Source organism: Ornithorhynchus anatinus, chromosome 17 (genome assembly GCF_004115215.2).
Source record: "Ornithorhynchus anatinus isolate Pmale09 chromosome 17, mOrnAna1.pri.v4, whole genome shotgun sequence".
Lineage (NCBI taxonomy): Eukaryota > Metazoa > Chordata > Mammalia > Monotremata > Ornithorhynchidae > Ornithorhynchus > Ornithorhynchus anatinus.
In genome coordinates this window covers 29,947,877-29,964,449 of record NC_041744.1, presented here as the reverse complement: position 1 = coordinate 29,964,449, position 16,573 = coordinate 29,947,877, and the positions used below count along the sequence as shown (strand labels likewise).

The 16,573-nt window shown below is 37.0% G+C and overlaps 1 protein-coding gene and 1 non-coding gene across 3 annotated transcripts in view; both read right to left on the bottom strand.

The window, feature by feature from the left end:
- Positions 1–16,573, bottom strand: part of EPHA3 (EPH receptor A3) — a 248,480-nt gene that overhangs the window by 102,629 nt on the left and 129,278 nt on the right. The window lies entirely within an intron of this gene.
- LOC114818078 lies at positions 325–462 on the bottom strand. The gene has a single exon (XR_003765899.1). It is a non-coding gene; the product is annotated as a small nucleolar RNA SNORA7 (small nucleolar RNA).

Here is a 16,573-nt window from a genome sequence, read left to right as displayed (position 1 = left end):
GTACTTTTTCCACTTTTTGACCTAAAGTAATCATTTGGAGACAGTCAACATTTTTTCCTTTCTTTTTATGACTAGGGGAAGAAATTGTTCGCTTTTGCTTGTCTTTTCTTATGCTGTCGAGTTGTTTCCGACTCATAAAGACTCCATGGACACATCTCTCCCAGAACCCCATACCTCCATCTGCATTCATTCTGGTATTGTATCCATACAGTTTTCTTGGTAAAAACATGGAAGGGGTTACCACTGTCTCCTTCCACAGAGTAAACTTGAGTCTCCACCCTCAATTCTCTCCTTTGCCACTGCTGCCCGGAACAGGTAAATTTGACTTGTAGCAGATTGCCTTCCATTCACTAGCCACAGCCCAAGCTAGGAATGAAATGGGTATGCCTCTGCTTGACTCTCCCTCCTGTGGCTGAGACTGGTAGAGTACTGGAAACTCTCTAGGTGTGATCCTGAGAGAGCTCTCTTTTGCTAGAGTTAGGGATAATCTATATTCCAAACTACTCTGACTTTGAGAATTTGATATACTGACAATAAATTTGCTCCATTCTTCCCATATTCTGCTTTCCCAAAGTTTTTTGTTTTTTTTTCTATCTTCCAATTTGCCCATAGTGATTTTTGAGTTACAAAATAATGAGGATAGGGAGTTTAAAAGAGAATCTGATATTTGGCCATCTACTACAAATTTTTTAAATTAAAATCTCATTCTCAAAAATGAGAAAATTTTAAAAATACTTAATTTCCAAAGGATGAAATGGGGGAACTTTGGAATATTTTAAGTCGAAATTACATACCATAAAAAAGTGAAATCAGAGAAAATGGACTCAGTAGGTTAATGGAAAAAGTGCAAACTCTTTGAAAGTAGAAAAAGAAAAGAAGTTTTACGAATGACCTAATAATAAGTGTAGTAACAGCATTATCTGTACACTGAATAATTACAGAATCATTTCAAGATGTAGTCTCAGCTTACTCCAATCTACTTCTTAAGCCACAAATGATGGATAAGAACTCTGCAGAGAGTTTAGTTAAAAAAAAAACTACTGTACTGAGGAAACTCTGGTAGTCACTGTTGAAAGAAAGGAAACTCTATTTCAATTGTACAGTGAATTCTGTTTCCAGTTGATTAATGTGTTTGACTTTGAAATGAAAACATGGTCCTAATTAATGGTTAAATGGTTCATTTCAGACAGAATTAAATTTAAAAAGAAAAAAGGCTATCGGCATAGTCGTACTTTTAGCCTTTTATTCTGAGAGTAATATCCAATTCCTACTCATTCAATCGTATTTATTGAGCACTGGCTGTGTGCAAAACACTGTACTAAGTGTTTGGGAGAATAGAATATAACAACCATCACAGACATTCCCTTCCCACAACGAGCTCACAGGCCCAGCCATAAATGCAAAATAATGACCTGAACAAGCACTAAACAGTTGATTTCCTAGCCCTGCTATTCTAGGACCTCTTCATCTATACATGGTCAATGTAAGTGTTTATTGCCAAATAGACTAACGTTCTTGATCCTACAGGAACTCTATTCTTTGTATTCTGAATAGAGGCACAATGCTCTGAGGTGAAGTTTAGCCATTTCAGTGCAATGGAAGTGGCCATATGCGGTCACTAAAGTCTGCTGTATCATGGGCAGCATTTACCAAGTGATCAAATGTTTCCTTCCTCTGTCTCTACACTGTTCAAAGAAAAAGGCCAGAGGGCAAAAGTGTGACATTAAAACACAACTTTTTGAAAATTGGAGTGGGAGAAGGGGGTCGGGAGAGGGGTAATCATGATCCAGCATGTGCTTAAAGACAGGTTAATAACAGGCTGGGCAGCAGCTTAAAGAAGATACGTGCCAGTAACCCGGGGTTATTTTTATTATCTCTTTCCACCAAAGTGGGAATATTAAAATATCTTATATTCCTAAGCAGAAGACTTTCAACGACCCACATATTTAAGAGCTGAATTTAAATGTTTAAGAGTACTGATGATTCTTTTATTTTTTCTTGTAAATTTCTGAAGGATAAATAATGATAACAAAAGCAATGTATTAAGTGTAGAGGTAGATGCAAAATAATCAAGTCAGACACAGGTCCTGTCCTACATGTGGCTGTTAGTATAATCTCCATTTAGAATAAAGAAACTGAGGCACAGGGAACTTAAGTCACTTGCCTGAGGTGACAGAGTAGCAGAGCTGAGATAGAGTAAGGGTGAGGACCAATGTTTACTTTTATTGTGCCCAGAAATATTCTACAATTGATCAATATTTCTGATGATTATATTGAATACAATCAGGTTGATAAGACATACCAATAGGATGTCAGGTTTATATTGAGCTGGCAAATGTTGTTCAGGCAGTCTAGTCTTACATATTCTATTATTTAAGCACTAACTCATTATATATATATATATATATATATACAAGTTTAACATTTACTTATATATAAATATATATTCCCTTTTCCCTCTTCCTATTTATAAATTATTTTAGTTTCTATCTCCCTTACCATTGGGTTTAAATCAATCACCTTGCCCCCTCCTACCTTATCTCTCTGATTTCCTATTACTACCCAATCTGCACACTTTGCTCCTCCAATGCCAACCTACTCACTGTATCTCGATCATGTCTATCTCGCTGCTGAACCCTTACCCATGTCCTGCCTCTGACCTGGAAAGCTCTTCCTCTTCATCCAACAGATGATCACTCTTCTCATCTTAAAAATCTTATTAAAAGCAAATCTCATCCATGACACCTTCTCCAAGTAAGCTGGCATTTCCTCTTCTCCCACTCCCTTCTATGTTGCTCTTTCACTTGAAGGGGTGAGCACTTGGAATTAATTCTGTAATTCTGCCACTAGTCTTGTTAAAATTTACAATTGCAGCACAGTTGCTACATTTGTGTGGGTTGACCTGTCTCTAGAATCTCCAAGTTTTGCTTCCAAGTGGAGAACCATGTAATACAAAATATATTTCTTGAATATCTCTCAAAGGATGTCATTGTTTTGTTGGAAGTTTCAAGGGATCTAAACCATAGGAACCTGTGTTGTAGACTTACAGGAATTTATTTATGAAACTGCCAAACCATCAAGGTCCTGCTGACTGAAAATAGTGTTTGTAAGAGCTGCAGGACACTAATGCAGAAACAACTTCTATACTCTTTTCTCCTTAATTCCACTCGCAAGTATCTTATTCCTGCTGAGACTGAAAGAGATCATCTTGAGTCTTTAGTTTATTCCCATAATGGAGCAAAAGGATAAGTGGCATGTTGTTTAAGCCTCATTTAGCATCTTTCATTCTGAAAGTTATTTGAAACCCTAAAAAGTGAATTTGGATAGAAGTCCCAGCAGATGCTTCACTTAGATGAGGTGATGTCACAAGACAAAGTTATTCAGATACTGTAATTCTTGCAGAACAACAATCAACAATAATTCTTGAGAGATTTTTCATTGTACTAGATTGTTCTTTAAAAAAACACTTTTAAAATACTAGATACAGAGCATAAAATTTACCATTTATTTCATCCATTTTTTTACAATGAACTAATAACCTTAATTAATTTTAATCACTTGTCTTAAAGAACTGGTCAAGCTCTATCAATAGAGACAACCCTTCTCCTTATTCAATGAATTTTTCTGTCAAATATGTTATTGTATAGAAGTTTAAAAGATAGCTCTGTTGGAGGGAATAGAACACCTTGCAGCTACATTTCATAATAGCGCAATATTAGCCTTCATAGATCACTCTATCCTTTTTGTATATTGAAATAAATCATTAGTGGTCCCACTGTATTCAAAACTCAAAGAGGTCAAATTAAATGGATAAACCCTACATTATTATGCAGTGTCAAGCATAACATGTATGTCCAATAGATACTTACTCAAAATGATGTTTCAAAAGCCCTGCTCTGAGTGGGAAAGAATTGGGAGTGGGGCTTTAGTCCCAGTTCTGCAAGTAAGAGAATGCCTTCCAGGGTTAGTGCCACTGGTTATGAAGAGGCTTCTAAAGTGTTTTATGAGGTGGGCAGACGGCAGAAATCTGAAAAATAACAGGCAATATGGGCAACAGTGACTGCAGTGGCGACTGCCTGCTGTGTTATGGGGTTAAGGTATAGCTTTGGAACTATGCCACAGTCATTTCAGCTGTAAAAGAGTCCTAGAGATGTCAGAAAAAAAGTTCATGCTCACTGCATCATACTGCACTATTAATAGCCTACTTACTCTCTGCATTCTATGCACTAGTAGGCAAGGAGACAGTGCAAATAGCACAGTACAATTATTATAATTTTGGTATTTGTTAAGCATTTAGTATGTGACAGGCACTGATCTAAGTGCTGGGGAAAATACAAGCAAATCACGTTGGACCCAATCCCTATCTCCCATGGGGCTCATAGTCTTAATCCGCATTTTACAGATGAGGTAATTGAAGCACAGAGAAGTTAAGTAGCTTGCCTGAAGTCACATCAGCAAATGTGATGCAAATGTGTATCATCAAAATCAATGCCTTAATGTAGAGAACACTATTACATTACCAAGTTAAGAAGTCAGGCCATCTCTTGCAATATCGATTTTGCACATTTCAGAATGGAAGAGATCAATCTTCAGTTGATTTACCTTTTGCCTTTCTTAGCTCATACACTCTTCCATTCATTATGATCTCTTCATTTTATGAATTCCTTTTCCCTTTTTCAAAATATACATGTATACAAACATATACAAAATATATATCCATATTTTCACTGTGTGCTATGCATAGGTTGTTCCTTGCAGAGATGTTTTGGTCAAAATTTAAACCAGGTCAATCTCAGAAACCCCAGAGCAATGAACATTGTGTCATGCATGGGACACAATGAAAATAAATGCTTGTAATGCAAATATAGATGTCTGAATACTATATATTAGGAAACATAATGGTAGTAATAAGTGTGGTATTTGTATAGTGTTTATTATGTATCAAGTGTAGTCCTAAGAGCTGGAATAGATACGATACAATTGAGCAGTTAGGTAGCTGAAGGCAGCCCTCTAAGTAAACCTGGCTAGCAAAAGGAATGATTACCTCCGGATTTTCTAACTAATGGCTTCTTTGTATAAAATCCCCAATCCTGCCCTCAACCCTCTTGGGCTGTCATCTCAACTTCCAAACACTTACATACTTGGCTGCCATCCCTACCCTCTTTGTCCTAACTTCTCGCCAGGGCTTTCTTTTACTTAGCTTCAAAACATAGCTGCCTTTGAAGTTTCTCAGAGCCCCTGATTCCCATTATTCAGTGAACTCTGAACTGTTGCTAAGGTGACCGATGCTTTCAGCTTTTGGATGATCTTTCAAAACCAGATCAGGTTGGCATCAACCAAAGATATCTCAGTCAGATAGATTTTTGACAACTAAAGAAAACTAAAGGTGGAGAATTCTTGGACCAGTGCCTACAGAATAAGTGCCCATGGCCCCAAACCACATCACATCTGGCAATAATCGGCAGTCTTGTTGACAGTCTCAGTGGAGGATGCCAGCCATTCGCTGGTTTTTTAATTTTCCTCTCATTTTACAGGAGGAATTATTCAAGAGATTCCCTTTCAGCACTACCATTGCAAACACTGCTTTCCTGCTCAGGACTTAGGCTACTATGTTTTTGCCTTTTGGTTCCGTGCTTTTCCATACTTTGTTTTCCACAAAGCTGGTGTTTTGTGGGAATTTAAATGTGACCGAATAGGTATTTCAGGACATACTCTATCAGAACGTAGCTATCATAATTAAAACTTCTAATACAAGAAGGTGGAAAACCCCTGATGTGCTACTAATTGCCTTTTTTTATGGTATGTTAAGCATTTACTATACCAAGCACTGAACTTAGCGCTGGAGTAGCTAAACAGGTTGGACACAATCTCTGTCACTCATAGGACTCCCAGTTTTATTCCACATTTTATAGATGAGGTAACAGAGGCACAGAGAATTAAAGTGCCTTGCCCAAGGTCAGAAACAGACAGTTCTGACTCCAAAGTCCTTCCTCTTCCCACTAGGTCATGCTGGTCTCAGTGGCTTCAAATAACAATATCACTCCCTCATCTGAGCAATACACTGTACAAAAGTCACACTAGTAATAATACAAATTAGCAAAAGAGGATGAGTTTTATGATGAAATTCAGGATAGCGGATTGACAGTAAAAATACTTTACAAATATGTACAGAAGTAAAACATTATTTGGGATAAGGGCATAACTTCACAATAAGCAAATAATGTATGATAAAATTATTCATCATTATCCTTTGATTGTGAACTAGATCATTAATTGTATTTTTTAAATATGTAACGATGATTCTGAAGGAAAACCCTACTACAGATCCAAGGTAGCAGATCAAGAAGTGCCTCCCATATGGGAAAGGGACTGTGACTGATCTGATTATCTTGTTGTACCTGCCCTAGTGCTTAGCATGTAGTGATTTCTTAACCATCACAAGTGTTTTCAGAAATCCTGCCCAACACACTAGACAGTCTACTACAAAATACATAAAAAGGAAAAGAAGCGCACAGTGATAACAGTGTTCTATCAGGAGAAATACTCCAAGAATATATCCAGAGAAGGGAAACAAATCTGTGGGCCTGCCAGTGAAGTTTAAGCTACTGTTGAGACTGGAGTACAGCAAAGTCAGTCATTATCTCAGCTGCTGGTGAGGTTCCTTGGGTAGCACTGTCCTAGGTTCTCATCTTTTAACAGCTAGCTAAATTCAGGTTACTAGACATGAGCCCTGCCCTTATCGATTACATAACCCCTGAACTGCTCACTGAGGGATTTAGAAATATTCTCAGAGATGCACTGCTACTTATTAGTATGACTGGACATTACTGGGGATTTTGTTCAATGGGTGTAAAAGACTTCCAAATACTTTTTTATAACTGCATGTGCTATCTATTGCCTTTGTTCCTGTTAAACCCTGGATCACTTCTGCAAGTCAAAATGTTAAATGAAGCAGATAATGATGTTTGAACAAGGATTAAGGACCTTTTATTATCCTGCCCCAAAGCTCAGGCAACAAAAACAGGTTAATTTTTAAAACATCTTTATTGCAGAGTAAACAGCCTTCTTTTCCTTTTTTTTTTTGGTTGTCCTGGATCTAAATATGGCAGAAGATGGAGTTGTGCAGATTACTTTGAAGAGTAAGTTTTCCCTTAAGCAAAGACATCACCCTCACAGTCACCTCTATTTCTTTTCTATCAAGTCCTTATTTCATTTGCTGCATTTTTATTCTCCTGTGACAAGTAGAGCTTGAAAATTAAACACCTCAGTCCTCCGGGAATAACAGGGGGCTAACACTATTCCGGCCACAGCTGGAGATAACGGGAAAGCTGCTGCACCAGATGAGGTGTAATACTTAAGCAATATGGGGTGATATAAGCACAGAGTTATAGGCCTAATTTGGATTTCCCAAGCTTTTCTATTTAAATTTAATGGTGTATGTGTGATGAGTTTGTTTGCGATTTCTGAACTTATATACACACACAGTTTCAGGAATATGCCTATCTTTATCCTCCACATTTATAACTTTTTTAGGCAAAGAAAACCTCTCTTTCAAATTCAGATATCTATATTTCATTGCTCATTATCATAAAATGCCACATGACATAAAGAAAATCTTTCCACAAATAATTTCAAATAAGAACATTTAGATTTTTTTGAAATTTTAGTATTATGAAATGCAAGGTTATTACCGTTCAAAATGAGACTGAAGGGGATAGCAGCACAAACCTACGTATACATCACAGTCTTTCTCTGATTAACTATATTGAGTAAAGTTTCCATAATGGTCACCTAAGCAGTGTTGGCCTAGTGGAGACAGCACAAGACTGAGTGAGAAGACTTGGGTTCTACTATCAGCTCTGCCAATTACCTGTTGTGTGCCCTTGGGTGAGTTACTTAACTTCTCTGTGACTCAGTTTCTCCATTTGTAAAATGGGGATTGAATACCTGGTCTATCTTCTCCTTAGATTGTGACCCCCGTGGGAAAAGGAAAAAGTCTGACCTGATTATCTTTCCCTATCGTCTGTAAACTTGTTGAGGGTAGGGCATGTGTCTGTTGTATTGTACTCTCCCAAGAGCTTAGTACAGTACCCTGCACACAGTAAATGCTCAATAAATATGTTTATCTTGCAATCTACTCCACAGCTTAGTAGAAGACGTGGTACACAATAGTGCTTAGGGAGTGAAATACACTCTGTCTTTGAGCAGCCACTAACTTGGTGAGGTGGAGAAAGGGAAAGAGGGAGACAAGGAGGACTGGAGGCTTCATAAGGTCTGACTTTAAATTACAGACATAGAGCCTGAAAAATCCCTAATGAAAAACTGTTTTTATAAAGAAAATATGAAAGTCTTCGCTTTAAAATTTGGGATAAAAAAATCAGGAAGCCAGTCCCCTTTCCTCCCCTCCCTCCCTGTGAGGCTGAGAGGTGACCTAAAGTTTTTACATGTGAAATGGAAAGGAAAATATTCATTAGTAATAGTAATTTTAATTATTTATAATTATGAATGGATCAATATTGATATGTGGAATTTCAATAGCAACTTTCCCCAAATTATTTTCTAATATATGTTTCTGATGCCCTCTGATGCCTTGTGCTGTTCCCAAATTACAGAACTTCATATAATTTCAGTGAGGAAAAAATGTAGGGAAAAAAAGCAGTTCAAAGGAAAGGAGGATGAGGAAAGGATGAGACGTTCGTATAACTTTTCTACTCATGGGCTAGTAAAAGGATTTGTCTCAAGCTAAGAAAATACCTTATCTAATAAAAATAAACTACAGAAGCAGCATGGTGTAGTGGATATTGCACGGGTCTAGGACTCAGAAGGTCCCTATCCTGGCTTTGCCACTTGTGTGCTGTATGACCTTGGGCAAGTCCTTCACTTCCCTGGACCTCAGTCCCTTCATCTGTAAAATGGGAATTGAGACTGTGAGCCCCACATGGGACAGTGACAATGTCCAACCCAATCTGCCTGTGTCCACCCCAGCGCTTAGTACAGTGCTTAGCACATAGTTAAGCACTTAACAAATGCCATTATTACTATTTTTGAGTGATTACTATGTGCAGAGCACTGAACTAAACACTTGGGAAACTACAATATAACAGAGTTGGTAGACACGTTACCTGCCCATAATGAAGTTTCAGTCTAGAGGGGGAATCAAACATTAATATAAATAAATAAATTACAGCTATTTACACAAGTTCTGTGGGGCTGAGGGAGGGGTGAATAAAAGATGCAAAAGCAAATGCACGGGTCACTCAGAAGGGAATGGGAGAAGAAGAACTGAGACTTAATCAGGGAAGTCCTCTTGAAGGAGATTTGCATCCAACAGAGATCATCTGTTGAATATGAAGAAGGAGGGAGATCTAGGCCAGAGTTATGATATCCAAGAGGTGTCAGTGCCAAGATAGATGAGATTAAGGTACTCATCTGTATGATATTAGTACTTCAAACCAACACATTAAAACTAGTGGTCTAGTAGAAAGAACATAGGCCTGGGAGTCAGAGAGGTCCTGCATTCTAAAACCAGCTCCTCCACTTATCTGCTGTGACCTGACAAGTTGCTTAACTGCTTTGTGCCCCAGTTTCCCCATTTATGAATTGGGTATAAAATCCTACTCTCTCCTACTTAGACTGTAAGTATCATGTGGGACAGTAACTGTGCTGAACCTGATTATCTTGTTTCTATCTCAGCTGTTAGTAGAGCGCTTGGCATATAAAAAGTACTTAACAAGTACCACTATATCACTATTAATGAAAAATTATGAGAGTGTATTGCATGTATTATTATTAATGATAGCAATACATTTAACACTCTGTGATAAAGTGCTAGAAATGATGGAGATTGGCACACACATTTGCATGAGGTTATTAGCATCAGAAAGAAAAACGGTTCTTTTTTTTTTTTACAAAAGGCATCTATCACCCAAAATATATTCAGGTTTTAGAAGACAGATCTATAAAGTGGCATGAATTACAGCTACCACCTTTGAGAATGCCACATTTTTTTAAATGGGCATTTTATGTTGTTGTAATTGTAGTTATAAAAACAAACAAGACAATGATCTTTCAAGTTCAGAAATGAATTATTAAAGGGTCTTATATATCTTTATCAAGAAAAGGATATTATAAAACAAAACTGGAGACAGAATGTGCAAAGTTCTATGGCATCATGTGACTCTAAGGTAGAGAACAAATAAATTATCTTTTCACTATTAGCATGATGGTATCCAGTAATCAACTGCATATGTTTCTTGCATATATCTCCAAGTTATATTTCTGGACATTATGACTGGAGCAGATCGTAAAATATGTTGTTTCCAAAATTGATCATAAAATATTTATATTATCCAACATTGCCTCAAATTGAATCTGACTGGGGGAGGCCTATGCTGACATATAGAATTCAAGTAATATACTGGATTAATAATGAAAGTGAAACAAGTAAAATAGTAACAAATTAATTTGTTCTGAATTGCATTACCTCAGAACAATATTCTGAATGCCTTAAAGGCCAAGAGCAGTGTTTCTGGACAAGAAAAATGCGAGAACATATTTCAGCATGTAGAGTGGACTTTTAAACCATTTAAAAATGTCCCAAAGATAATTTGCTCAGTTTGAAAATCATGAAGGCATGTTTTTTTATCACAATGTCTGAACTTTTTACCAAAACACAAAATATTTCCCTAATGATTCATTCTTTTCAGGTGCTTAGACATATGGACCCTTTTATATCAGGGAGAATATATCACCTATTATTTTCACCTTCCTAAAATGTTAGAAAATAGATCTACATAACTTTCCCTATAACTTTGGGAAAGGCATATTTTATTTTAGCATAAAATGTAAGGCATGCAGCACTGTATGGTCTAGAAATCTGAATGTTATAATCTCACTAAGTGCTAACATTTAATAATTTATATATTTCACTTGCCCATCCTTTCACAAGAATATAAATGATAATAAATTAAGTCAGCCTTTCTTTTTCACTTTCCATATTGATATCTTCATTTGCCATAGTATGAATGGGAATGATTCCTTCTAAATATTTTGAGAAAAGGAAATCTACCCCTGATTCAACTGGACTCACAAGATGATGGTGATCTAAGTTATTTTTACTTGTAAGGTAAAATAAAGTTTGCATTACTAAAAAGAGAGGAGTGGAGTTTTCATCCCATACTATGTAACCTTGGGCAAGTCTCAGGGGAAAGAGCCTGGGCTTCAGTGTCAGAGGTCATGAGTTCGAATCTCGGCTCTGCCACTTGTCAGCTGGATGACTGTGGGCAAGTCACTTAGCTTCTCTGTGTCTCAGTTACCTCATCTGTAAAATGGGGATTAACTGTGAGCCTCACGTGGGACAACCTGTTTACCCAGTATCTACCCCAGCGCTTAGAACAGTGCTCTGCACATAGTAAGCACTTAACAAATACCAACATCATTATTATTAATTTCTCTGTACTTCAGTTTCCTTATTTGTAAAATCTCCATTCAACACATGTTACCCCTCTTTTAGACTGTGAACACTATGTAGGACAGGGAGCTACCCCAGCATTTAAAATAGCATTTAGCACATAGTAAGCACTTAACAAATACCACTATCATTACTACATGAATGTTTATGTAATTGCAAATACACAAAGCCAGTTGGTACTGCACCAAAAGGCAATTATTCACAACAAACTAGAATGGCTGATAAAGGGACATAGGCTTGGGTAAGACCATATGCAAGATTCGGTTTCAAGTTTATTTTAGTTCCCCAGTTTCAAAATCTAGAAATATTACCTTATACTATGAAACATACATGTTTGTGTTTTGCAATATGGAAGGTGTTTCGCTATTTCTCCAAGCAGGTAAACTAAAATCAGAAGACAAAATAAGTTAGAATTACAAAAGAAACAGAGGTGAAGAATGTGCATTGTCTCACACACTGCCACAACCCATTAGTGAAATATAGATAACTAATATGGAATAATGTTCCATTGACTAGAATGTCGCTGATACCAGGACTTGTTGTTCTTGACACCATAGAGATCAAAGCTTCTATTCACAGTTATGAGGCTGACACATAGAGGGATACAGTGCCAGAAAGGCTGATTAAGTGCTAACATTCCCACCTGGTGCCAAGAAGGCAATCTGTATGCGGGCTGATTTTTCTCTTACACTTACGGGTGCCAAATTTAAGTTTCAGGTTGAGTAATTGCTAGCAGTTTACTCCTAAATAATATTCCTCTCTCAAAGCACACAAATTCCAAGGACTCTGATTCTATTGATGATATGTTTAGATGAATGCCACTTAAATTGGCACAAAACTATAATAATGTGCACTTCTGAATTGCTCAGATATTCAGAGTAGTCATTTCCATGTCTGAATTAACAGGCACCTAGACTTTCTTCAGAGAATATTGTTCATGGAAATTCTTCTGAGATACGGTGACCACTGAAATGGCTTTGAGGCTCACTAAAATTCCCTACCCTATACAAATAATTGTAAATAGGAAATGAATTTCCTAAAAGAGAAAAATCTCTGATCAGAAATAAGCCTCATCTATCACAATAAGTCATGTTGGAACCACACTCAGTTAATTTTGGCTTGTTCTTTGTTCTTTTCTCTTAGACCACATTACCTCCCTTAGAGTATTACCTATATGGATTTCAGCATGCGTTTGCAGCTAAACAATTATTAAATGTAATTACTACTAAATCAATGATAACACATTTGTCATCTTTATCATCATCTAACTGTATTTTTTATACAGTTTATAAATTATTTTGGATAGAAATTTTAATTTTAAATGCAACTGTCACTTGTTTTACATTTTTATTATAAAATCTTTGATGCTTCAGTAATGAAACATAGTTTTTCACATGCTTTCTGCAGGGTAATATATAATCAAACTTTCAAAGTAAGGCAGTGTTGGCTTCAAAGTCCTATGCTAAGTTAAGATCAAGAGCTTCTCCCTTGCAGAAAAAAATCAGTTAAAGCATACTTCAGGGAGTAATTCACTACTAGTGGGTGGGTATACCAAATGACCTCATGGACATTGTCTATCACTCATTTGTACTACTATATTCAGTGTTTATGGTCAATTTGCAAGCACTCAGGTTAGGTGGAGTGCCATCTAAATGCCAGATAGCTGACTGCAACTTTTATTTCGGATGAGGTAATCATTAAGAAGCACGCTGGGAACAGCAGGTTAGTTCTACTGTGAGTGAGACAAAATAATGAGCATTTGTATCTTCAACTGAATACTTCTGTGATTCATTTATAGCTAGGCTTACAGAAATATCAAAATACCTCACTTTCCTAACACTGAATATCTCTGGGGGCAAAAGTACTATTAATTTGCGACATCAATGGCAGCCAATAGCATCAACATTTTCTCAGATCCTACATTTCTTTTTTTCAAAAATGAAAGCTTACAGTCTAGGGTTTGGGAAGACAAAAAATTAAAAAAAAATAAACCTGCTTTCATTGTGTCATGATAATAATACAAATTTGAATAAAAAATATAAATTATTAATAGCAGAGATAGCCATATCAAAGACTTTTGAGAGCTACAGTTAGGCATGCATTTTCAGTAGCTAGAGAGGAATTAAAGTTAGGTCAAACTTGAAAATTCAGAAGAAATTTTCAAGGGATATATTCCTCTGAAATAATCTAATAGTAAAAGACATTAAATCAGAAATTCTTATAATGACTCTTTTAGGTTCTTAGTACACTTATTTACTTTTTGAATTATACATCTTGCTGCCCTGCCCAAAGATAAACTAGACCAACAGACCAGGAGTTGAGACCCTGCTGGGAGTCCTGTTGACTATTCCTTTTCTAGAGGAATAGTCACTGTCAAATTCTGGGCAATCAGAAAAGCAGGAAAAATATTTGCCTAACTTTTAAAAAAAGTTCACTCTGTTCATGCCCAGACACACACACACACACACACACACACACACACACACACTCTAAATGAATACGCTCTCACTGACTTCTAAATGGATCATACTCTCCAAATTCCTCAGCCAAGTATTCTTAGTTGTTTCACATTTGACAACATATCCCTGGTATATTTGTGGGACATTTGAATGGAAGGTATTCTGGGTCACATTGCCAGCTGTGAAGTGATGAAAATAAAGTGACTGTGCTGATGGGTCAGACACTGGGATCAGGGAGCCGTTGGAGGGCTGGTAATGATGCAGAACATTAATAACAGATTCCAGATTTGGGACGTGCTGAAGTTCAAAAATCTACTAATCCTGAATGTGAACCTTGGAATAGGGGATGTCTCAGAAATGCTTGATGTCCTATACCATTAAAACCTCCAATTTTACCTGCCTTTCAAAGGGATAAGAAAGCCATTAATGTTGAAAATTGAATACCTCTCAATAGTGGTACATTTTTGAGAAAAGGGTATTGGGTTTATGCCTTCTCATCTTGTACTCTGGGTAGGGGAGTTGCCTATGGCCTCTGCCATTTTCAGTCTCATGACATCTGAACTACTGTTGCTGGAAGTAAGACAGGCTATGTCAGCACCAATAGCAAAGGTGATGGCCATCAGTTTCCCTGATACACCACAGTCAGTCAATCAACTGATAAAGTCCAGGTTTTTGCTTAGGGTTGGTGGATACCTATCTATCTATATCTGTATTTGTTAAGCATTTACTATCCCCGTTTAGACTGTGAGCCCATTGTTGGGCAGGGATTTTCTCTATCTGTTGCTGAATTCTACATTCCAAGTGCTTAGTACAGTGCTCTGCACATAGTAAGTGCTCAATAAATACGATTGAATGAATGAATGAATGTGTCAGGCATTGTATTAAGTACTGGGGGAGACCCAAGATAACCAGGTGGGACACAGTCCCTGTCCCACAAAGGGCTCACAGTCTTAATTCCTATTGTGAGGCACAGAGAAATTAATTGACTTGCCCAAGGTCACACAGCAGACAAGTTGGTGGAGTCAGGATTAGAACCCAGGTCCTCTGACTTCCAGGCCTGTGATTTTTCCACTTGGCCATGCTGCTTCCTATGTAAGGACTGCTCAATCATCAGATCATCAACACAACTTCATTTTCTTAACTTTGGCTGGACCTCATAATAAAACAAAATCAGAAAATAGGGAGCAAACAATCGATTATATATAATGTCAACAAGTCTACTTCACATTTGGGGCTTAGTAGTGTTACCCTGAAGAATAGAGCAAGTGCACCTCTCTTCTGCAACTTTTGAGTCAAATCAAATCACTACTTTTCACTACTATGAGAAGCCGCATGGCTTAGTGGAAAGAGCACAGAATTGGGAGTCAGAGGTCGTAGCTTTAATCCCAGCTCCGCCACTTGTCACCTGTATGACTTTGGACAAGTCACTTAACTTCTCTGTGCTTCACTTTCCTCATCTAAAATAAGGATTAGGACTGTAAGCCCCACGTGGGACAATCTAATTACCTTGTATCTACACCAGCTCTTAGAACAGTGCTTGGCACATAGTAAGTGCTTAACCAATACCATTATTATTATTATTTGTACTTTTTCAATAGCTTATTCTTCTAGACAAAATATCCAGCTAAATTATTTTCCCTAGTTTTTTTCAAAACAGTAGTCTTTTAAAGAATTTATCACATAGGTTTTCCTGCTGCCCCACAGGCAACAGACATGTACTTCACAGTTGCTGCTATTTTAAAAACATTGTCACCATGGGCCAACATTCCTACCATAATCATCCAAACCTAAACCAAAGCAGCTGATAAACCTTATGGCTCTGAGTTATTATGGCATCCACATTTCATAAAGACTGGCAGGAATTTACCTTTTGATAACAGTTACATTTTTGTAAATTATTTCCCATCTTGAAGAATCCTAAGTATCACCTCATTTCTCAAAGGGCTGTAAGCTCCCTTCTAGACTATAAGCTTGTTATAGATAGGGAGCATATCTACCAACTCCGTTAAACTGTACTTTCCCAAGCATTTAGTACAGTTCTCTGCACATGGTAAGTATTCAAAAAGAATAACTTATTAATTTATTGATTTAAAAAAGGACACAAGGCAAGACCTGTTTCAATGTCACTCTCGTTTTAACCGTTTATGTTTCCCTGTGCTATCAAATTTGCCTTCTCGACCTTTGAGTGAAAGTGGATCTTTTCTTATAATGTCCAGAGCTTTAAATAGTAGTTAAAGTGAAATAATTGCATGCTTTTACACTTAGGCTAATTCTCTTGGGGGCTACACAATGGGCAGAACTTCAGAATCACTCCTTCCATTTTCAAAAAAGCAGTCTTGGGTCTCATCATGAACTCTATGGGACATTTCCTTTAGTTGGCCCTGAAAATCTGTAACTACTTTCAAAACAGCTTAACCATTACATTCTTAATAAGAGATCCCATTATGCCACTGCCAGAAGCCAAACAGATCCATCCTATCATGAGTATTCAGTATTCATATTAATAATGCTTAAAATACTGGAAAAAATCAAAAAGGAAAACAATAAATCAACCAATAAATTGCACTTGTTGAAAACTTAATCGAAGAAAGTAAGGTTGGGCAATCTAGGAGGGCAGCTGAACAATTTTAGGAAAGAAGTAACA